This window comes from Felis catus, chromosome A2 (genome assembly GCF_018350175.1).
Source record: "Felis catus isolate Fca126 chromosome A2, F.catus_Fca126_mat1.0, whole genome shotgun sequence".
Classification (NCBI taxonomy): domain Eukaryota; kingdom Metazoa; phylum Chordata; class Mammalia; order Carnivora; family Felidae; genus Felis; species Felis catus.
Window position 1 is genome coordinate 32,715,029 of NC_058369.1, and position 24,962 is coordinate 32,739,990.

A 24,962-nucleotide genomic window follows, 5' to 3' on the forward strand; every position below is an offset into this window, starting at 1 on the left:
GATCACGGTTCCTACTGGCATTTCAGACTTGGAGCCCAAAGGCAGCTATGCAGGAAACCCTGGGGGAATATCTGAAGAATTGAAAAGGCAGTCCTTGGGCATTTTTCTTAGGTGCGTTTCCCAAATACCATTTTGAAATGTTACCTCTGAGACACCCCAGAGCAGACTCAGTCTCAGGAAAAAGTACGTATAAATCAGAAAGGGCACATTCTCACCACTTCTCAAGTCATTTCCCCCAATGACAGAGATAAGTTTCTACCCGGGGTTTCTCCCCCAAATCTAGTGCGAGAGGTCACAACCAAAACCGGTGACAGTTGGCTTTGATGGTTCCGCTGGCAGAATATATCCTAGTGAAATAATAAAGGATATACACAAAATTTGCAGATGGGAATGGTCATGTCAGCACTATTTATAATAGTAACATTGTCCATTACCTAAATACTAAACAGCAAAAGATTGGAGTTAGATGTTTTTCCTTAGCTTTGCTTATACGTGTTTCTCTTTTTCCACAAAAATATGTGTTTCTTGTTTAATTAAGAGGTATGTTTAAAACTCAGTGACAGTATGGGCGCCTGGGTGGCGCAGTCAGTTAAGCGTCCGACTTCAGCCAGGTCACGATCTCGCGGTCCGTGAGTTCGAGCCCCGCGTCGGGCTCTAGGCTGATGGCTCGGAGCCTGGAGCCTGTTTCCGATTCTGTGTCTCCCTCTCTCTCTGCCCCTCCCCTGTTCATGCTCTGTCTCTCTCTGTCCCAAAAATAAATAAACGTTGAAAAAAAATTTTTTTTTTAAAAATAAAACTCAGTGACAGTAAAAATTACATTAGATAAAGAAAAGAATTACAGGAAAGCAATTGCACAGAGGTATTTCATAACCTTTGCTATAAAGTTAGGATCGTGCTGGGTGGGGCTGAGCTTCTAGTTTGAAGTGACTTTCTTTCGGAAAAAGAGAAGATAGCTGGTTTCTACAGAGGCTCTTGTTTGAGAGAAAACAGTAACAATGGATCTGTCCTTGGGTCTAGTGATGGTGACCATTTAAGCGCTGTTAGATGTCAGGCCATATGCCAGACATGATAGTTACACGTATCACTCAATTTAGGCAAAGATGTAAATCGGGCACATTCTGTGATCAATGCTTCCATCTCTCCTACAACTCCATCCTTCCTATCTACATTATTTTCCCTACTCCGAGCCTTCTAAGTTGGGGGGCTGGGGGGAGGTTGAATGCTGTGCTCCTGTCCATAAGAATTATTACTTGATCTCTGCTAGTCCGCTGGAGCATTATGGATCTTCTCTCCTGCCTCACGGTCTTGTTATATGCAGCAAAGTCATTCTGACTTCCTTCCATCCTTCCTTCCCTCTTTTTCTATGTTTCTTTAAATGTATTTTTCATTTTTTTTTTAATTTTTTGAGAGAGAGCACACATGCACACACGTGTGGGAGGGGCAGAGGGAGACGGAAGGAGAGAATCCCAAGCAGGCTCCACGCTCGGCACTGAGCCGGACACAGAGCTCGACCCCAGGGCTCGACCCCAAGGCTCGATCCCACGACTGTGAGATCATGAGCTGAGCCAAAATCAAGAGTCTGACGCTTCACTGACTGAGCCACCCAGGAACCCCAGGAACTGGAATCCTTATTATATTGTGGGCCGACTCCAGAATCATACTCTTCACTTATCTCTTTATGATTAGCCTTGGCACACACAAAAGCTTTGATCTACACACACATGGATTCAAATCCCTGTGCTGCCAATTTCCAGCCGGATGGGACCTTGGGCAAGTCACTGAGTTCCCTATATCATGCTGCCCTTATTTACAAAAATGAGTTTCCTGATGGTAACTGTTTCGTAGGCTTATATGGGGGTTAAATGAGACAGTATAGTAAAAGTTCTTGCACAAAGCCTAGCACACAGACAATTTAGTTTGATTGGTTACAATCGAACTAAAATATTGGCCCATGAAATCAGGTTTCTGAAAGGAAAATTTATTAAGTGTTAATTGCAGCATTTGGAAAGTGTCTGAAAATGAACCTCATAAATGAAGCCATTTGGTAAGTATATAAATACAGAGTTTCTGTTGAGGTCAATTCGTCCCCAGTCATCCCAGATTATCATTTTCTAAAGGCCTAATTGAGGGCCTTCTGTTCTGGGAAGTAAGCAATGCCTCTAGCAAATTTTTCACTGAACTTCCTCTCTCTCTGAGGTGTAATCTTCTGGTCCCCTTGATTCCTCCCAATAAGATTTAAAACGGGATATGATCACACCATACTAAAAAATTTGGCACGGTGTTTGACAGAAAGACCCCCTAGGATCATCCCTCCTATTGCTTCTCCATCTTTCACGTACACACAAATCACCTGGGGCTCTTGTTAAAAATGAAGCTTTTCATTCAGCAGATCTGGCTTGGGCCTGAGATGCTGCATTTCTAAGAAACTGCCACATGCTATGCGGCTGGTCTAAGGATGAGACCTTGAGGAGCACAGAGATGGAGTTCTCTCATGTCCCTGTACAGCTGAGTCACCTTGGAGCTTTCAAAACACTGATACCTGGTTCTCATGCCCGGAGACTCTGTTTGCCCTAACATAGCATGCAGCCTGGGCAGTGGGTGCTTTTATTGTTAGTATCTATGCATACAAGATTCTTAGGTGGAAGGCAGTACATTTATAATGAAGTATTCACAGAAGTGCACGGAATGTGCTATATCTCCAGAAATCAGAGAGTAGATGTTTACGCGTATGACCCACATTGCTTTCTGCTAGGTACAATACCCACTCCAGGGTGGGGATAATACCCCGTCCTGGGTATTCAGTACGTACTGAGTACTTTGCTAGAAGGCACATATATTTCACTTGATTGTATGACAGCCTTCTGGGGTAGGTAGTATATCCGTTTCACATCTGACGCTCAAAAAATGAAGCAATTTCCCCACGCTGACGTTAATAGTGAGAGGCAAAGCTGACATTAAAAACCAAGCCTGCCTGGTGGCAAGTTTTGGGACACTGCGGGGTTTTTTTAACACCTTTATTGAACTATAATTGACATAAGATAAATATGAGTACTTAAAGGGGATGAGGTGGTGAGTTGTGAATTGTCTACATCTGTGAAATCATGGCCGCAATCAAGAAAAGATTTGATCCTTCTCCCCGACTTTACCATGCTTTTTGTCATCCCTCTCTCCCTGAGCCCACCCCACCCCCAGGCAACCACCGATCTTTCTGTCCCTACATACACCCTGATTCGCATTTTCTAGAGTTTTATATAAATGCAACCATAAACTGTGTACCTTTTTTGGCTGTTTTCTTTTACTCAGCACATTGATGTTGAGACACATCCATGTTGTAGGGTGTATCAATGGTTCACGCCTTTCTACTGCTGAATAATAACCCATTGTACAGCTATCCCACCATTTGTTAATCGACTGACCTGTTGATGAACATATAGATTATTTCTAGTTTGAGACGATTACAAATAACACGGCTATGAGCACTCAGTATCTTAGTGTGAATATATGCTTTCAGTTCTCTGGCATAAATACCTGGGAGTGGAATGGCTGGGTCATACATTAATTGTCTTTAACTCTTTGAGAAACTACCAGATTGGTTTCCAGAGTGACTACACCATTTTCCACTCTTCCCAGCACCGCACGAGAGTTCCACTGGCTCCATATTCTCACCAACACTTGGTATGGGTTAGTCTTTTTCATTGTAACAGCTCTGATGGACATGTGGTAATACTGTGCTGTGGTTTCAATTTGCATGCCTCCAGTAACCAATAATATTAAGCATTTTTTCATGTGCTTATTTCAAGTGCAAGCTTTTACATTCAACAATACCGTTTCTCAAACAAATATCATAAGCGTCATTTTTAATGAAAAAATAAAGTCATGCCCATCCCCAAACTTTGCTTAAATAACTTTTAAAGTGATAATTATCGGGGCGCTTGGGTGGCTCAGTCGGTTGAGCATCCGACTTCGGCTCAGGTCACAATCTCGCCGTCCATGAGTTCGAGCCCCGCGTCGGGCTCTGGGCTGATGGCACAGAGCCTGGAGCCTGCTTTGGATTCTGTGCCTCCCTCTCTCTCTGCCCCTCCCCCATTCATGCTCTGTCTCTCTCTGTCTCAAAAATAAATAAACGTTAAAAAAAATTTAAAGTGATAATTATTGTTATTACAATATTAACACGATACTAATAAAAAACCAGGCAAGCCTTTCTTTTACTGATAAATTTCATGACTATAAACAAGTAAATCCAAACAAAACTAAAAATTCATACTAATGCAAATCGTAATATGAGAGAGGCTTTTGCTGACCCTAAATCACCACTTGCAAATTTCCTCGCGTCACTCCTACAGTACCCCATGATATTACGCAGCCTTTTCTTGGCAGGAATTTATAATTTGTGTATAAAGTCTGCCTTCACTCTTTAGCCTGGGACAATCAAAGTAGTTCTTCTTGACTCCAACACAGTTATAAACACCAATGCAAATGTGGGCACTGGCCCTGCATGGCAACACTTCTTTATAAGGGGAACCAGATGATGTAGAACATGCTTACGTTGTTTTGTTAGATTTTCAACGAAATGAAAAACACAATATCGAAATGCCCTCATGGCAAAGAAGTCATCCCGAAAGACGGGACTATGAATTCCAGGCTTTGGTACACACCCCAGGTAGAAAAGCCCCACACTGTGATATGGGGTCCTGGTGCCGTCTTGGCTTCACCACACTCCTTTGTACCCTGTGCCTAATAGTCCTTGCACTGTCCCATAGTGCTAACGACTCCTCCCACAACGTATGTTTCATTAAGTCACTTGATTTCCCCGCGTGCCCGCTGAAACCCTGCGAGGAAGGCAGAGCATCACCCTGAATTGCCGGTGGGGAAAATGAGGCTGACCACCCTAGGTGAGCTTTCCCCCATTCACAAAGCAGAACCTGGTCGGGTCAAGGCTAAAGCCCGTTCTTCCAAATCCAAATTACATCTTTTTTCCTGTGTCACATGACTTTGCAGGCTTTATTACTAGGAAGAAACATTCTGGAGAACACACAAACCTGGGACTTTTTAAATAGCTCTTCTTATGCTCAGACAACCAAATGTTTTCCACCCATTTCCTCTCCACTAATCCAAAACAGACCCAGTGCCCTTTTCCCTATGATTCACGTCTATTTTTCTTTAGATGTCTCTTTGTCCTCTTCAGTAGGAAACGCACGGTCTCAGGCACACAACTGGGTATGACACAATCCAGCTGCCACCCACCATGTGGCTACTGTCCGTCATGAAAACAGGGACGCTGTCCTCCCTCATCCCTACAAACACGACGCGGGTGTTTTCGTGATCATGCCAGCTTTCAGTACCCTCAGGACATTCACAAATGTCATTAAGGATGCGACGTTTCTTTTCCAGGTGCAACTTTTCAAATAAAGCTCTCAAAACCACTGCAACAAAACCATGACATCTGCCATTCGTTGAACTTTTGTTTCCTGCCAGGCGTGATGCTAAAAGCTCAAACGTGCCTCATCTCCACACCATGTCCCTATGAGGCAGATCCTATCTTACTCCCCTTTTGGAGACAGTGAAGCGAATCTAAAGAGTGCCAATGTTCCACAGCTAATAACTAGAGGAGCCACGAATCAAACCCTAGTTTTTAAGTGCCAGTAACACATGCACTACATCACTATGCTATCTCTGAGAAGTCATTCCCAATTTCCCCTAGCTATAGGGAATAGTTCCTTCAGCTGAACGTTCGTAGGCTTTCCACCGTCTCCCTTACCCCGCTTAGCCCTTCTGACCTCGCGCCGTCTTGATTTGTGAGTTGTGTCTCACTGTCCTTAGGAATCTCAGACATGGCTTAGCATACTGCGATGGCTACAATACGCTGTCAGTGAATGACTGCCCACTTGTCTGGGTAGCTGGCTGCATGGGTACGCGGGTGGATGGAGAGGATCCCATTGCTTTCATCTAACTAGCACCCTTATTTCTGGAAGTGACACCCGCCACCATCACCACCTATTTCACGTGTGGTCAATCATGTTGTCCCTGCTCACGAGAACAAAATTATTCCAGGATTCCTCTGCAATGGCAATGGACAGAGGAAGGGCAAGTGATCTGAGCAGGCGCCTTCCCTGAAGGCACGTATGGACACAGGTGGAGAGAAGTACCTCTTCCTTCTGGGACAGTTTAACTGGGTCAGTGTGATTCTGCGATGGCTAGGGCTCATTTTTTCCCTACCTTGAGGGCAGAGCCCACATGCAGGATGAGGGAAGCATCATTTGAACCCCCGGATTCCACCAGTCATGCCTGAAGCATGAACCACCACCAGGCTTACCCATTACACGAGCCACGTTTGGCTTGTACCGGCCACTTGCAATTTCAAATATCCTGAAAAATACAAGAAATCAAAAGCCTAGATGAGGACAGGTTTGTTTATACAAATGGTAACTCTGTATTATCATGAAATGGGTGATGGTAGATGAGGAAGGCAGATGTGCTAGACGAGTTTTATGTAGTCCGTCATCATTCACAAGCCACGTATCACATAACACAACTTAGGTGCCATGGTGTTCACAGGGGTCTTCTCCTCCAGTCTCTTACTTACATTCGTAGACATTAAAAAGGCTATTTATTGGGGCGCCTGGGTGGCGCAGTCGGTTAAGCGTCCGACCTCAGCCAGGTCACGATCTCGCGGTCCGGGAGTTCGAGCCCCGCGTCAGGCTCTGGGCTGATGGCTCAGAGCCTGGAGCCTGCTTCCAATTCTGTGTCTCCCTCTCTCTCTGCCCCTCCCCCGTTCATGCTCTGTCTCTCTCTGTCCCAAAAATAAATAAAAACGTTGAAAAGAAAATTTAAAAGAAAAAGGCTATTTATTTTCTCACCCATTTGAAAAGCCCAGAAGTAAACCTGATTTCAGAGTAGACTCAACCAGCACCATCAAGGACCTATTCCTTCCTCTCGCTTTAGTCTGATTCCTCCCTTGTTGGCTTTCCCCTCAGGCTTCCCATGCTGAGCCCTTAGTGGTTCCTAGCTCTCCATGGACGCAAACTGGCCACAGCAGTTCAAACACCACCTCCTCATAACGCACGAGCCAGACAAGGAAGAAGAGTCTCTTCTTGCAGCAACTACAAGGGAGCTTGGGAGAAGTCAAGTTGTCAGTGTCCTACAATTACATGATTAAAAAGGAGAAATCTAGGAGTGCCTGTGTGGTTCACTCAGTTAAATATCTGACTTCGGCCCAGGTCATGATCTCATGGCTCGTGACTTCAAGCCCTGCATCAGGCTCTGTGCTGACAGCTTAGAGCCTGGAGCCTGCTTTAGATTCTGTGGCTCCTTCACTCTCTACCCCTCCCCTGGTCAGTCTCTCTCTCTCTCTCTCTCTCTCTCTCTCTCTCAAAAATAAAAACATTTTTAAAAATTTATTTTAAAAAAAGATGGGAAATCTGTTTTCTCAAAGCAAAACTCATGTATTTTACCATTATGAGAGGGCCAGACACACACACACACACACACACACACACACACACACACAAAGTGGAAAGAGCCAGGCCAACAGGTAGACAAAGACAAAAAGAGAAGAGTCCAAGTATGCCCATACTGAACCATCGTTGAGTCTAGGAGTAGAAGGTATATGGATGTTCACTCCAAGATATAACTTTTCAATATTTCTATGCATCTGTAAGTTCCATGATAAAAAGTTGATGGGAAAAAAGAAGGTATGGAGGCCATTAGTGCTGTTCACCAAGTATTTTTAGCTTTCTGCCTTCAAGGCACATGATAAGTTTATACTTCCCAGTTTCTTTGAATTTAGATGTGGACAAGTGGCTTGCTTTGGCCTACAAAATATGAGCTAGTGTCACTACTGGAAGAAGCTTTGTAGGCCTATATCTGATTCTCCATATTTTATTCCCACTACTGCAGTGACCAAGGAAGCATGCATTTAGATAAAACCTCCCCAACCCGGGTCTCGGAGAGAATGTCTAAGAATAACCCCCAGACAAACCACCATAGACATGCCTCTAAGAAAGAAATAAACCTTTCTTGTTAGGCATTATTAAGATACTGGGTTGTTTGCTATAGCGTCAATACCTAGATCATCCTGAGGGATATAAAACAGATGTTGTGCAGGAAAAAAATACTCCATCCTCTAAATAGCAGGGAGATTTAACTATAAAGTTTTAACTCCTAGACCATTCTTAAATAGGAGCTGTCAAGCATACAATCAGAGCAGACTAAAAATATTGATTTTGTTGTTGCTTACAATGATTAATTAAACACACCAAACACACACCAAACACAATGTGCTCGCTCTTTTAAGATATCTGTGCTACAAAATAATATTGGGAAAACAATTCCAATTGCCCGTATCTCCTTCTTTCCTACCCACCAACAACATGTCCTGGAATGGTGTCAAAACAGCAGGCAAGAATCTTTGCAAAAGGCTAGAATCTGTCCTATTAGCAGATTGTTTCTGACTCAGCAGGAGGGATGCAAGGAGCCAGCACATTGTAAGGCAGATCACTGCCTATTAATCTGTGAGACAAAGGAAAGGGGCAAATGTACCTGGCTCTCAGGAAGTGCCCAAGGAGAAGCTGTAATAGGCAAGTAGAATTAGAGTGAATTCACCAGCAAATACCAACCAGAGAAGTACATGACTTCTCTTCTCTACTTAGAGGAAATCTTTCTTAACTACTCAAAACCCTTTGCACCAACCCCACAGGCATTACCAGTTGTGGCAAGTGGCACTTGCTAAGTCAGTATTGGATTTTTTTTTAAGGAACTCAAGTAACCTCTCCAGAGAGAACTCATTTAAAAGTGGAGAAGTCACCAGAGTCCAAACTATGTGGAAAAAAAGATTCTCAGAGAACAGAGAAAGAATAAGTAAATGTCTTGATGGATAGGTCTACGTTTTTTAGAAGGAAATGGATCATAGACTTTTGGGTTAATGATGGCTTCATGTTAGCTTTAGTATGGAAGTGCCACTCACCCACCTTGGAGAGCCCCTGCCTTGTTTTACCTCCCAGAAACTCCTTTGGCAGCTCTGTCTGAAGCCTTCACATTTGTCTAAATTGACTTAGCAGCCATATGATTTGGGGCAAGCTGTCAAAATCTCTGCGCCTCAGTTTCCTCCTCTATAATACGGAAATAAGACTATTGTAAAGATTCAATGAAATCACAAGGTAAAGTGCTTAGCAAGCCCTGGCACACAGTAAGAGCACAATAAATGGTTAGTTGCTATAATTGTAATTTTTACGTCTTCCTTGGAAGGATCTTGTGTGTCCTTCCTGGGTGTTGGCAGCTTTTCCTTCCAACTCTTCAGGGGCTTACATCATTATTTTCTTTCCTCCTTAATTCAAGGACATTGAACTATGTGCCAGGCACTGTCCTCATAGGTTGGTGACAATGATGAATGAGACAGATTTTCTTGTCCTCAATAGACAATACACAGAATGTAATGTGATCAGAATCTAATGTAATCAGAATCTAATGGCATCATGGAGGTGGGGCACTGAGTTGGCCTGAGTTCCCACAGTCCTACCCTGAGTAGGTGATATTTCAATGGTATCCTATCCCTAGGCCTAGCTCCGTACCCAACAGGACCTGCAAACTCTCCAGGTGCTAGGAAATAATCAAAACTCCCCACCCAGCTTTCAGGGCTGTGAAAACTGGCCTGAAAAAAAAAAAAAAAAGAGCGAGAGAGAGAGAGAGAGGTTCAGGAGAAACACGCCCTAGATTCTAAGAAGCATTGGGCTGGAGGCTTGACATAGGCATGTTTTTCTTGTTGGTATTGGAGATTTTCATACTAAAAACCATAAGGATAGAGCTTCTATCCCAATGACATGGGGAAAAGGATTCCAACGGCTATGTTTCCTTCTCTCTGCAATTCCTGCAATGGACATTTCTCATTGCATGCTTGGATCATAAAGCTTCATTTGACAGGCTTCCTGCATTTCGAATCTGAATTTATTGCTTCAGCAAAACCTGTATAATACCATGACCATTCATCGTGATTTGGCTAAGATAGTCCAGCTTTATGCCTGTTATTCTAGCATAATTATTAATAGCATTACCTTTCACTTTCAAAGGTGTCCCAGCTTGAATGATAAGTCAGCAATTACAGCATCAACCTAATTTTAGTAAATCTTTCTAAAAAAATTTTTTTAGAGGTGTCTGGGTGGCTCAGTCAGTTAAGCGTCCCACTTCAGCTTGTCATGATCTCACAGTTCGTGGGTTCAAGCCCCGCATCTGGCTCTGTGCTGATAGCTTGGAGCCTGGAGACTGCTTCAGATTCTGTGTCTCCTTCTCTCTCTGCCCCTCCCCTCCTTGTGCTTTCTCTCTCTCACTCTCATACTCTCAAAAAAAAAAAATTAAACATTAAAAAAAATAAGGATATTTTGATGCTGAAAATACCTTAAAATTATGAGAGAAGTGATATCATTCATATCACAGACTGAAAGAAACAGAGTGATAATACAAGTATTTACCATTTATTAAAAAACAAATGGGCCAGTCATTATGCTAAAGACTCACCTCATTTTATTTCATGTGTAAACTTTATAGTTTCATTCTGACCAATTTCTATAGGTGTAGAAATGAAGCACAAGATGACGAAGAGACTTTCTGAGGAATCATCAAGGAGTAGATGGAAGTATCCTGTGGAGGGAAAACAAAATCATGATAACCAGAGGGAAGGAGGAAGATACCAGAAGAGTATGAGGCATGCAAATAGGGACAAAGCCCACACAATGAAGACCACTTGGTTCAAGGCCAATCATACCCCTTGGCTAGCACCTTGTAGAACCTGAAACACTAATGCATCTTGGGAGCTTGAATCACATTCAGCTGCCCAGATGCTTAAGGGAAGACCTGAAGTCCACTGACCCTAGAACACTGAGATACAAAACCTTTGCAATAATGAGGTTTTTTTTCTCAACTATCTCCCCCCGCCCACCCCCTACCTTTTCTTTGGCCTAGCACCATCTCTCTAGAGCTCTCTAGAACAATACCAAATTATAAATATTGTCATGACTTTTAAAATCCAAAGGCCATTAAGAATGGATTCAAGAGTGTCATGGCCTGCAAAGTCCCTGATAAGGCTCAGTCGCTGAAGATTAATCTCTCACCTCTTCTCAGATCTGTCTATTGGCTAACATGAAGCATGGTCCATGGATCTGAGCACTGGAAGATGGGTTTTGAACTTTCCTCTTGCATTATTCACATTCTTTCGGCCACTAGCAAGGGCTTCTCATTTCCAACATCATGATTAATCCAATCCCTCCAAGTTTCCACAAGGAATCACATCTTCGTGAAGTTTAATTTAATGTAATTTGACGTAACACTGCCCCCTTGTGCCTCGCTACATGAGGGGCCTTTTCGGGGAAAGATTTATTTTTAATTAAAAATAAAATTTATTATTTCAGCACCTTATTGAACATTATGCTGGGGAGGGGAAGATGCATTTCTTGTTTATATCCCTTCATCATTTATCTCAGGCCTTTGTTACATTGGTTTCCATCATTGCTAACTGCTGGCCAAGGAAATCAGTTCTAAGGGGCAGACTTCAACATAAATCCACATGTGATTATTTTAAAGTAGCATATGGACAGAAATAGCAAACAATAATCCAGGCTGCCCAGGAATGAGGAGTTCAGGAGAAACTGAGTAAGAAATCAGGAAATGAAAAGAAAGTTATTAAGTAGACTTGCCACAGCTGGCCTAGGGATTTCAATAGACTTGGTTAATGGGAAAAACAATCATAGAGAGCTCTTTAATTGCTTTTCTGCTGAGTTCCTTTCCACATCTCCATGTTTGCAGAGATTAATTAGGAGTTCCAATCACAACCTAAAACTAAACTCAATGAGACAGATCAGAGAATTAAAAAAAAAAAAAAAAATGGTGGCATGCTCTGGAGACTTCTGAGAAGTGTATCTCATAAAATTGATGGTCAGTGCTTCTGGTTTGCAAAAGATTACTTGCAAAGAATAAGTAATGTAAGGGCAGAACCCTAATATCAAATAACGCACAAATCCTTACTCCTACCTCAAAAATTGGGCCTGGGTATTTTTCCCTTGATTAGCCACTACTCAGCTCTCTGGGCGAGATATTGGTAGGAAAATCATCCAGAAAACTTTGGATGTTCTATAAATCACTGAAGCAGAGAGGATGCAGCCAAGCTGACCTCTGAGATAAGGTGACACACAAAGAGACCGCATAAACTAGCCTCTGGAAGTGTACTCGTCACCCTTCCAGTGACAGCACTTCTGAGAATTGTTCCATTTCCATTGGGTTTGTAAACTCCAGCACCACCTCCGTGATCATCTCAAGATAGACACATTGGCCTATGATAGATGTCTGGGGATTGAGTACATAGTAGGGGTGACTAAAAAACCAGTCCATGTGCTTTTCTTCTCCACCCTTGACTCATCCCGTCCTAGGCCAGACTTTGCTTTCTGACGAGCTCTTTTTAACCCAGTCCAGGAGTTTCAGCTTTGCCTAAGGCTGTGGACATTCCCCATGTCTTGAACAACCAGAAGCCCCCTTTCCATTTATCTTTTATTCCTGGTTTTCGTTTTTTGTTTGTAGTATTTGTTTTTGTTTTAAGTGTGCCCCCTGCTGGTCTATTGTTTCACACAGAACCCCATCAGGGTTCCATGACAGACCAGCAAAAGTGCTCTAAGAGGTTGTGATTGTGATAGGTTTGTCTTGCCTAGTTAAGCAGGAGGGACAGGTTTCCCTGAAGAACTTCCACTTTCCATGAAGAAGGGGACCCTGATAGCAGTAGGCGAGGAGAGTAGGGGGGAAGCAGAGGAGAATCGTTTCCAATGGGAGACACGGGAAAGGTGAAAATCAATAAAGACATAAACACAGAGTTAAAATCAAATAAGCAGGAAGGACACCGTCACAAGATGAGACTGGAAAGGTCCATTTTGTGACATTTTTCAGGAGAGACTAAGAACTTTTCTCGCCTCTCTACTATGAGGCTCCCCTTTCTTGATCCTTGGCACCCCTCTTCCCAAGCACACCAATTCTGGACCCAGCAGTTCCCTCCACCCATCAAAACTAAATCTCAGCCGTGCAGCTGATCAAACGTGGTCACGCAGAGAAGTGACTGCAAAAGCTTGATGAATCACAGTAGTTCCTAAAATCTTGGTAGACTGCAGAGCCCATAAACCCCAAGATGGTCTGAGTTCAAACACTCTGACTGTCAGTTTCCTCATCTGTAAAGCCTTTCTTCCCAGGATTCTGGGAGAAGTCAACAAGGCAGCAGAAGTGCTCAGGGCAGCAAAGCAGGACATTCTTAGCTAGGATTTGCATTTCGATCATGGCACCGAGCTTTCAGCCAGAGGAATAAATCCTGGTGGCATTTTAGATAAGAGTGAGCTGGAAAGGCGTGTGTGCATTTTGTTCATCTTGGAGTCACGTGCAGATCTCCAGCTGGGCAGGTTGACTATCTCATGAAGTAAACTGGAACACACTTCATACATCAAGTAGCCTGCCCTGGATAGAAATGACAGGATTTCTCTTGGAAGGGACACCGAATGTATGGGGCTTTTTGTCTTTTCTGAGTGGCCTATATTTACTGATCTGTTGTTAAAGAACACGAAAGGTTTCTTCAATTTCAAAAAGCTTTTTTTTTTTTTTACTTAAACTTAAAATTTCATTGAAGTCTTCTTCAATGAACTTTTTAGGGCTTCGATGTTTGCAACTTTTTCCTTCATTAAAACTTTGGGATGTTAAGATTATTTTACTTCCTTTATCAGATGCCGTGCACATTTTTCTTTGGCTGCAGTATTTATTACTGTTAAACGTAGGATAATAATCACACTTGTCAACACAATCATTACCTATTTTTTTTTCATTACCTATTTTGTATACGGGACCGATACAGACTGTGTACATGTGTTGGGGTGGAGGAACTATTAGGAAAGGGGCCACAGACTGATAAGATCCCGAGTCTTAAATCCAGAAGGAGAGAAGAGTGACATCCACAGAAAACGGCTTCACAAGGAGGGCAAGAATAAGTAGCCCCCAAGAGACAGGGACCAGTGGCACTTAGCTATCAATGTGCATCAGAATCACTTAGAGAGTTTTTAAAAATATGCAGATACCTCTGTTCCACCTCTCCTAGAGATGCCGATTCCATGTACCGGGGGTAAATTCCTGCCTGTTTGTGATTGGTTTAAACAACGCACAGATGATTCTGATGCGTAGCCAAGGTTGAGAACAGCTACTATCGGTCGACAGGAAGGGAGATTCAGAACAGCACGAGTCCCTTTGCTCTTGGAGAGAACGAGAGAGTGGATTCATGGAAGAGATGACATTTTACACATATATGTAGTTGTAAGATGAATGCAGGCATAACGTATGTGATGTCATCCATAGAGCTGGCCCCAGATAAGCATGCATGTATTGGTCATCCTTAACTCAAGAACCAGAGAGACATGGTAACCACCCGGTAGAAGATATGAGAGATACTCAAAGATAATACCAAACTCAAATGTGCAAGGAGGCCCTGGATATTCCACCAAGCAAGAGTAAAGCGCTGCCTGATGGAAAACAGAAAGGCTGAAAACTGCTGCAAGTTTAGAATTCCTACAATCCTGTCGTTCTAGAACTACAAAATGATAAACGGGGGGGGGGGGGAGCACATCCAACATTATTGGAAATGTTACTTACAGCTGAGAAAAGAGGGCAGATGGATGATGGGAACGTGGCAGCACCAATGACTACAGCATGCGTTGTCTTGAGTCTTCCCACGTCAAAGAGGGAGAGAGCTCCGACGGCTTCTTGAAGGTTTCTGCTTTACTGAGAAGGTGAGGCAACAGTCTAAACTCTGCCATTGAGCACCCTGTGTTTCTGTCTCGTTCCATGTGGCTTCCTTCACACTTCTGCTTTCATTTGAAGTACTGGAATGGCCATGAGCACTTCTGGAATTGTGTTAAAGTTGGAGACAGATTTAATTTGGGTTTAGTAAATTGTATTTATGTGGTTCATAGTCGTTTCCATGTAGTGATGTGCAGGCCCTGAGCCGGAGGCCATATCTCAGTATGAATGTGTTCTGTAGTAACTGACAGCACAAACATGTTAAAAAGAAAAAAAAAAAACATTGAAACATATAGAGCCAGAGGCTCATATGAAAAACACTCTGTCTATTCGTATAGCTTACAATATGGAAGAACTAGAGGTTTTCCCAAATTTGACAACAATTTTTAAAACAATTTTTTCAATGTATGATCTTGCTATGTGTGAAGGTGAAAATAACCGTTATAAGCCATAAATAGTAAAAATCAAATTTTGATCAAATATGCGAGAGAAGAGATTGAATCTCTAATATCTTTCTATTCTCTCCTTAAAAACAATATGAGGGGTGCCTGAGTGGCTCAATCAGGTATACGTCTGTCTCTTGATCTTGGCTGAAGTCCTGACCTCACGGTTCATGAGGTCGAGCCCCACGTCAGGCTCTGCACTGACAACATGGAGCCTACTCGATATTCTCTCTCTCCCCCCCACCTCTCTCTCTCTCTCTCTCTCTCTCTCTCTCTCTCTCTCTCTGTCCCTCCCCTGTTTGCACGCTCTCTCCCTTTCTCCCTCTCTCTCAAAATATATAAATAAACTATGAAAAAAATATGATAAAATATCATATGAAAAGTTCTTCAACTATGGAGATATGTCAGGCAGTTAACTAATAAAAGTATAATGCTCTTTTTCTGGATTTTGTGTGATGTCTGTGGTATGTATCAGCTTTTTGAAATGTGTTACTTGTGATTTTTTTCTCATTCTAAGAAAAAAAAAAACCCACTGTGTTCACATCACTATAATTTTTTGCCTCTCCTGAAATTCCCAACAAAAGAAGCATTATGGGGAACATTCTAAATGTCGCATCTCATCTCTCATCTCATGACGACAAGAAATTCTATGTTTTTTTATTCATTTAAATCAAATCGTCTAACTCCCAGCGCTTAGCTTTTCAAGAATTCAGGAAATTCTCGGTCATCATTGGTGTTTCTGCCCTCCCAGAAACACCCGGTTCCCAAGGTCTTACCCAACCCCAAGCAAGAGGGTGACGTGTCTATTTATCTGCTAGGGCATCTATGCACACTGCTCCAAGGAGACTCTATGGCTGCCCTGCTTTGCTGGGGACATAGCCATCTTGGACTAGTTTTAGACCCCTTCAGCTTATGGTCCTTTTCTGGGTTTGCTGTGTACACATCACTCTTCCCCAACCCAGGAATAGGGCATTGGATGGATCTGCCCCATCTCAGTCCCCAGTGAGCTTCACCACACTTAGGTACGTCCAAATTCCTAGGAATACTCCCTTATTCTCTATCCTTGACCTCAAACACTCTCCCTCGGCTCTATAAGCTAGGACCCTTAGTCCCATATCTTTTACAAGCTTAGGCTTTCAAAAAGGCAAGAAAAGCATTGTCTTCAGGCAACACTGGTTCTCAATCATGGAGGTAAAAACCTAGGCTGAAGGAAAAGTCAAAGGCCTGGCTACTTTTGGGAAAAGAGAGAAAGGGAAAATATAGGGAGAATGTTGAGCAAAACAGAAATACTCGATTAGTATCTCCAATTGAAAGAACAAATCTGACCACACCACTCCCTAAACCGCACCTTTTCAGTGGCTTGCAATCACTTCGTAGATACAGCAACTAACCAGTAACGACAAGACCACTTACTTGTAGCACCTGCCCCCCAAATTCCACAGAGGTGCGTTAATAATTGCAATGTTCATCAGACTGCTTAAGGGTCTTGTTAAAATGTGCGTTCTGATTCAGAAGGTCTAGAGTGAGGTCTGGGATTCTGCATTTCTAACAAGCTCCAGGTGACACTCCAGGACTTCAAGGACCACATTTTGAGTAGCAACAGACCACGGCTTTTTTATTCCGAGCGTCCAGCACATCACACAACACCCTTGTTTCATAGTGGATTGTGGAATGACCTGTCCTTAGAGTTGCCTGGGGACTTTTCTTTAAAAGGCTGGTTTCCTGGATCTCACCCCAGATTCACTCGTTAGAATCTCTGTGATGGGTTCCATTAAGTGCATTTTAACAAGCCCCTTGTTATGCTTCGTAGCATTTAGCAGCCATTGTTCTGACTTTGCCCATGATTAACTACTCAAAGTATTCCTAAGGTACCTTTCACTTTCCTGACCCCAGGACTCTGCATAAACTGGAGCCTCCAAGGTCCTTACCCAGTATCATTCTTGACCTGCAGTCTATCCATTCTACGTGCATTATTCCTACTAAGCCTTCAGAAACCTTCTGGGTCGCCTGTCAGTCTGGACTGAGTACACTTCTGTGCTGCTTTCAAGCATCCTGTGAACACTTGGATCCCAATATTATGACTACTTGCACGTCTCCCTCACAGTCTGTGAGCTGCTTGAGGGCAGGGAGTTAACATTTATATACCATGGACATGAACCAGTACCAGGGATGGATAAACAAATGAATGAATAGGATGAAGAGAGAGAGAAAAACAGAGAATGAATTAAAGGCAGATCAGTCTTACACCACGGTTTATGATGCCTTCCCAATGGTTTCGGCCATTTCTCATTTCTCCTCGATCACCAGCTTCTACTTCCATATTCTCTTTCGCTGTTTGTCAACTCAGATGAAAAAATTCAGCCCTTTCCTGTTTCTACAAAAGTATCCTGAGGGCAAGGAAGGATTTGCTAGAAGACAAGGGATGAAGAGAGCAACCAGATCAGAACTCTGGTCAGATCACCAGTCCACCTCCTTAGTGCCCTCTACACTCATTGCCCAGAGAAACCAATTTAGTTCCTTCCAAGTTTGCAGAATACACCACGCTGATGCGTGGATAATTGACATTTCCCTCTATTGCATCCTAACAGAACCCTGAGATTTTTAGGGATTCACCTATCCAAGCAACCACGTGCTTCAGAGGACCTCCCCTATCCCCAACTCTGAGGACAGGCTTGACTTATCAAAGAAGTGATTGACAAACATAGGTAGGGGCAGGTGACCCAATCCAGGCCAAGAGACAGGTGAGAGAAGGTTTCCTGAGGGGCTCATAAGAAAAGCGTCCTCATTCCTAGGAGATAGCCCAAAAAAGAGATTGTCTCTTTTCTTCCCTCAGCCATGATGGTTTGATATGACACCTAAAACTGTTACAGGCATCTTGCCACCAGGAGGAGGAGGAAAGTGACTTTGAGAATGGCCGCAGACAAATGGAAAGAACCAATGAGATAGAAATAACATAGTGACTTCACCAAACCCATTTCCTTTTCCTCCCGATCATATAGCAAATCACACTGAATAGCCTCCCGTGAAGTTAGACAGTGCCAAAAGAATTGAGTCCTGATCCATAGACTATGATAGTTGTAGCTTCTAGACCTGGACTCTAAAATGTCCTGCTTGTTCCTCCATATTCCTTCTCTTTCTCCATCTGCAGGTTGGGTCATGCTAGGGTGCTTCTGAAGCCTTCAAGATGGTAGAGCTAGAGCATAGATGAAGTCAAGGCCCTTGGATGTGATAAAAGTATCTATTGTCATAGAGTACTTACACAAATGAGTAGTAGTATTGTACTGTGTTAAGCCATGGAGATCTCGGGACTAGTTTGTTAAAGCATGTTGTAGACTGACTGTATCGTTCCCCAATTCATGTGTTGAAATCTAATACACAAACTCATGGTATTTGATGGTGGGGCCTTGGTGAGGTGATTAGGTCATGAGGGTATAGCCCTCATGAATGGGATTGGTGCCTTATAAGAGACTAGAGAGCTAGCCCTCTCTCTTTCCACCATGTGAGAATCCAAGGAGTTCAGTAGTGTGCCACCCAGAAGAAGGTCCTCAACCGAACCTGACCATGCTGGCACCTGATCTTGAATCTCCAGAATTGTAAATAAATGTCTGCGGTTTTCAAGACACCCGGTCTATGGTATTTTCTTACAACAGCGCACGTAGACTAATACATAGCATGCGGCATTACTTACACTGATTAACAAAACTAAATTCCTTGAGTGCTGAATCAATTAACCCTGCAGTCCCTCTACCTCTAGACTTTGTTTCCTGAGCAAACTTTTTAAAATCTTTAAGTCCATTTGGGGAAGGATCTTGTGTTACTTTCAGCCCAAGACATTGTAACAGAGAAGTTCACATCTCTACAGCTCCTACTTTTATATTTGTATAAACAAACCCATCCAGATGGTCACGGAACAAAGACCAGAACCTAGTCTGTTAAAAATGTATAGAAATATATAAGGATTTTTTTTTAACCCCCCAGGGATGGTCTGCTTTTTAATCCTCACTTGTGATTTTCTGCCCCCTATTGTCCATGCCTACTTCTGTGCTTATTTTTTGCTTGATGAGTTCAGGGGATTCATCTTCTAACCAGCATCCTCCTCCAGACAGCCAAGGACCCAAAGCAATGTGGAATTTAACACTAGGCATTCTGGAATACCTCTCCAGATAAATCTACTGATCAGAACTCCTTGAGCAGTCTCCCCAGACCTAACAAAAAACTAGATTTTTCTCCAGAGTCTTATCTTGTGTGCTCTTGATTCAGGGGCCTCCCTTAGGAGGAAAGCCTTTGTGACATTACCCCCCATTCCTTTGTGACACGCTTTCACCCGCCCCTAGACAAAGGGCCACAAGCGTGGCCTTTCTCCCACTGCGGGTGCCCCCTCCTTCTCAGCCTGATGGCTCCAGTGTCCCAGGGATTGATGCATCAGTGGATTCACTCACAATCCAAGACCGACAAGACTACCTCAATTAGTCTTTCTATCGATACAGCAGATGTAGAGAGGAAATAATATGTTCTAAAGTTATTTATTTATTTATTTATTTATTTATTTATTTATTTATTATTTGTGGGGAGTGGGCAGAGAGAAAGGAAGAGAGGATCCCAAGCAGGGTCTGCATTGCCGGTGTGGAGCCCGATAACAGAGCTCGAACTCGCAGACTGTGAGATCATGACCTGGGCCGAAATCATGAGTTAGATGCTTAACCGACTGAGCCACCCAGGTACCCCAGAAATAAAATATTCTCCACAAACAGGATTTACAACATTGGGGATACGGAGAGCACAGGTCTACCTATTCTCCCTTCTCATGGTATTTTCCTTTAGAAAATGAAATAGTTTTTCTGAGCTCCAAAGCATTTCCTGAAATGTTTCCTCCTTATTTCCTTCCCACATTAAAGCTCACCACTTCCTCTTTTATGAATCCTATCATGGTATCTACTGTCCTTTGACATGTTTATCAATGCAGCAGCATACAGGGGTTACAAGCTTGGACCCTGGAGCCAAACTGCCTCAGCTTGATTTCCTGGTTCTGTCCCTCACTGGCTTTTTAACCTTGAACAACGTAAGCTCTCGGGGCCTCAGTCTCCTCCCCTGTAGGAGGGGATAATAAAAGTGACTTCATCAGGTGATGTTGAACATTAACTGAGGAAATTCACTTCAAAGAGCACCCAGAACAGTATAAGGGCTCAGTAAATACCGGTGTAGCTGTTTGGATATCTCTTTCGGCCCTTTTATGATAATAAGCCCCTTGAGGTAAAGAACAAAATGTTACCCATCTTGTATTCCCAGTGTGGGGAGGGGGCCCGATGTAATGCTCTGTGTTGATTGAATGAATGAATAACTGAATGAATGGGAAATAAGTAACTGAATGAGTTTCTGGATATGTCTCGGGCTAATAAGCAATTATTCAGAGATTTCCCCACCGAAAATCATAGCTCTATAGCCAAAGAATTCCAGTCTTTGTGTCATCCGTCATAACCCAAGATGAGCTTGGTTTCGTTTTCTCTGCACCAGTGACTGAGCTTTCCAAAGCCTCCTCTGCTTCCATTTCCACCCTCAACTCCTGCACTCTGCATCCTTGCAAAGGGGTGAAAACATCCTGCCTATCCAACCACAAGGAAACAGTTAAGGAAGTCAAACCATACTACGAGGCCGTGAAAAAGACGGGTTAGATATCTTATCCTTCTATTGCAAGACATTAGTAATTAACTATTAAATGATAAAATCAAGTTATAAAACTGTATTACAGAGTGCCCATTTTGGTAAAATATACATTGGATATACTACATGTCCAGACATGTGGTTTTCACCTGCACATCAGACCTTAAAAAATGATCCCTGCCCAAGCCCACTCCAGACCACTTGAATCAGAAACTCCAGGGGTGACGTACAACCATTGGTATGCCTTAAAAGCTCCCCAAGCGATTCTAATGATATAAATTGATATGTTATCAGCGGCTGTCTCTGTCTGGTGGGATTGCTGGTGTTTTTATTTTCTTCCCTTTGCTTATCTTTTTTTTCCCCTCCTATAAATGTGTATTGCTTCTGTGATAAGGGGGAAAAAACATACACAATCAAAGTGAAGTAGGGAGAAAGGTAGAGCAGAGGCGATTTTTAATATAGGCTAGGCCCTTACTGGAAGGGAGGGGGCTGTAACACTTGGCACACTGTGCTGTTTAAATTGCGATTCCACAGGAACTCATACGAGGGGCCGGGGGTAAAAACACACCATTGTACTGCAGTTCAATGCCAACCAGCAGAGAGATAATTAAATGATAAGCTAGCAGCTCTAAAACACTAGACTCATTTTTGAAGTTTATTAACCTTCTTGTTGGGTAAAGCTCAGCTTTAACTGTCAACTACCATCAAGACCTTGACCAAAAGAAGGAACGGAATGCACGGGAGTCCCTGACAGTTCACAAGATTGTCTGACAAGGGAGTCGATGCCAAAGGCTACCATACGACAGGCAAATCCAATCCTTTCTGATGTCCAGAATTTGAAATTAATCTCTCAGTTTCTCTAGGTAATCATAAATTCCAGTAGTTGCATAAGTAGTGGGATGGGCAGGGAGATCTGAGAAACATTTGCAGGGAGAGGCACCTGGGCGGCTTGGTCAGTTAAATGTCCGACTTCAGCTCAGGTCATGATCTTGTGGTCCATGAGTTCAAGCCCTGTGTGGGGCTCTGTGCCGACAGCTAGGAGCCTGGAGCCTGCTTCGATTCTCTCCCTCTCTCTCTGCCCCTCGCCCACTTGCTCTCTCTCGCTCTCTCTCTCTCTCAAAAATAAACATTTTAAAATGTTTTTAAATATATGATAAAAAAAATAAGTCGCCCCTCACCTTAAAATTCCACTGTTATTGACAAGGCGAGTGCATTCCAGTAGAAGAAAGCATTATCTTCTCTTGTCTTCTCTTCTTAAGCTTCGAACATTCCTGAAGGGGATTAACATTCTATTATCTATGATTCACTTATTTATTCAACAAAATTTTACCCATCTATTCACTAAATATTTTTAGCACCTATCATGTATCAGGGACAGTGTTCAGCAGTAGGGATAAGTTGGTGAGCAAAATCTGTCTTGCCCTTTTGGCTGGTGACCTAGTAAAAAAGACACAAGTTAATCCAAAAGTCACACAAGTAACTATAAAATTCCAATCGTAATAAATATTGCAAAAAACATTTGATGTCACAACAGAATACAAGAGAGGAACTGAGTTTGTTTGGGGGCAGAGAAGATTAAAGTGTGAACAGAATATACATTTACAGTGTAAGAAAGGAGAGAGCACGTACAAAATGTCTTAATTATGATGTGGTAAGTCTAATAAGAGAAATGTGAAAAAATACACAGGGAGCTCAAAGGAGGGTTTGATCTTAGTATAAAGATCAGGTTACAGAAGAAGGACCACCTGATCCCAATTTTGAAAAATAACTAGGCAAGGAAGTGTGTCCATATTCCAGAGATTGATACACGCAGAAAGTGGCAGTATTAGGGTTAGGGGAGGGCAAAGTCTTGTTAGGAAAGAGGTAACTGTCACCGTGTGTCTACTGCAAGGCTCTCTGAGCAAAGATAACCTGCATCTATGGTTTCAGGGGCACATGATGACTAGATTGTGAAGGGCCAAAAATACAGCCTTTTTTCCAAGTGATGTGGAACCATGAAAAGCCTGTGAACAGTAGAGCTCAATAGCTACTTCTTTGTCTGAAAGGTAACTGCCGTCCTCCAGAGAACTGAGCTTCCAAAACGTTGAATGAATAAATGAATAAATAATCTAGTCCTACACCTAGAAGGGTGACTGCTGAAGACTCCTGAGAAAAGTACAAGACATAATCTAACGTTTATTGCTAATGTGGTCACTGCAGTTTTAAACGACACAACCTGGGGGCGCCTGGGTGGCTCAGTCGGTTAAGCCTCCGACTTCAGCTCAGGTCACGATCTCATGGTCCGTGAGTTCGAGCCCCGCATTGGGCTCTGGGCTGACGGCTCGGAGCCTGGAGCCTGTTTTGGATTCTGTGTCTCCCTCTCTCTCTGCCCCTCCCCCGTTCATGCTCTGTCTCTCTCTGTCTCAAAAATAAATAAACGTTAAAAAAAGTTTTTTAAAAATAAAATAAAATAAATGACACAACCTGGTTTACCCACTACCTTAAAGGGATGAATTGTCCAGACTGCCATGCGCGAGGAGCTCTGATGTAGGCCTGAAGTGAGGCGCTCAGAATCCCTCCCCCAAAGCCTTTACCAATGAAATGTGGACTTCTGTGAGAAGATGCTACCATCGCTGTGATCGTTTTTATACAGAGAGATGGTTTCCATCTATAAATATAGGAAGAGGCACATCAAAATAGGTTAATTCACATGACTATGAGTCAGAACTCTCTATTGCAAATGACAGAAATCCAACCAGAACAAGTCTAAGCAAAAGGGAATTTATAGGACCATAAAACTGAGGAGGTTTTAACCAAGGGTTAAAACCAAAGGTCTTAACCAAAGGTTAAGAGCCTCGGGCACAGGTTTGATCCAGAGGTTCAAGCAACATCAAAAAAATCTGTATCACCCTCCATTTCTTAGATCTTCCTGAATCTGCTTAGTTTCATTTTCAGATACGCCCTCTCTTTATGGGAAATCATCCATCACCGGTGGCCTTCACATTCACATCCTCTATGTTTAGAATTATCAGTAGTAGAAACAAGCCTTTTTCATGGCTTTAGCGGAGGAGCCTTGAAGAAGAGTCTTGCAGAACTCTAGAGAGACAGGTTCATCTAACCGGCAGATGTGAGTCAGTGTCTATGACTGAGTAAATTGTTCCCTCATAGAAAAAAAAATAAAAATAAAAAAGTTCTGTTTCTAGAGGAAACAGGATGATGCGGTACCAGGCAAACAAAAACAACAAATGTGATAGATTTTGCAACGGGCTCACATTTTTCTGCTCCGACCCCCTTATAGCATGCCCTATTGGATGCCAGAGGCTGGAAAGCTAAAAAAAACCCCACCCATCCCAGACTCCCTTACAGCTCAGATGTGCACAGGGCAGCTCCTGCCAGCAGACATACTCATGCAAAATTTAGCAGCTTATGTTGTTTATTCTGGCAAGTGCATTCGTGGAGGCATTTTGGCGAGATAATTATAGATGGTCCCCAGGTTCACAGGTAGCAGGAAAAAGGGTTCCGGGCAAATAATTTGCTGGTACGAGTCACACCAAGGCAACTCGGTCTTGGAATCAACATCTGTGGTGTGGCTCTAATCATTGCAGAGGGTGTCGCTCCCTTGGTAAACCTCTTGTGCACTGTATGTTTGGAAATCTTCCATGAAAGCCCAGCCCACAGCCTGTTCCTTCAGTCCTTCCAAGGGTTTTGTAAGTCCTCACCTCTTTGTATATTTAATCCCTTTCTATTTAAGTCAAGTGGGTTATCTTCTGTTATCTGCAGCTGGCCCCTGACCAATAAATACAGCAATCCACTATAATTTCTGAACAGTGTTCTACAAAAACTTTCTTCTGAATTCTTCACGTAAAGGGTGGAATCATGGAATCTAGCTCAGTAGAGTTATTCTAGACCTCTCACGAGCTCATCCCATTACTGATGGGCCCCGGCAGTTTGAGATATACATTTTTATTCTGACATCTTACAGCTCACTACTGCTCTCTTCGTCCATACCTAATTTGTTATTAAACTCACCTCTTTAGATGTTAATTTTAATTACTGCAGTTTTCAATTCCCATGTTTGTATGT

General features: G+C 42.8%; 1 long non-coding RNA gene across 2 annotated transcripts; it reads right to left on the minus strand.

The window, feature by feature from the left end:
- Positions 1 to 4,050: 4,050 nt before the first annotated feature.
- Positions 4,051 to 24,179, minus strand: LOC111559436. Of its 2 annotated transcripts, XR_006593877.1 has the most exons (7): positions 23,380 to 24,179; positions 22,259 to 22,337; positions 22,079 to 22,171; positions 17,488 to 17,650; positions 14,653 to 14,903; positions 10,507 to 10,629; positions 4,051 to 6,366 (listed from the first exon to the last, which is right to left on the minus strand). It is a non-coding gene; the product is annotated as an uncharacterized LOC111559436 (long non-coding RNA). The 2 variants fall into 2 exon arrangements; XR_006593878.1 differs by lacking the exon at positions 22,259 to 22,337 and having other exon boundaries at positions 23,380 to 24,176.
- Positions 24,180 to 24,962: the final 783 nt, after the last annotated feature.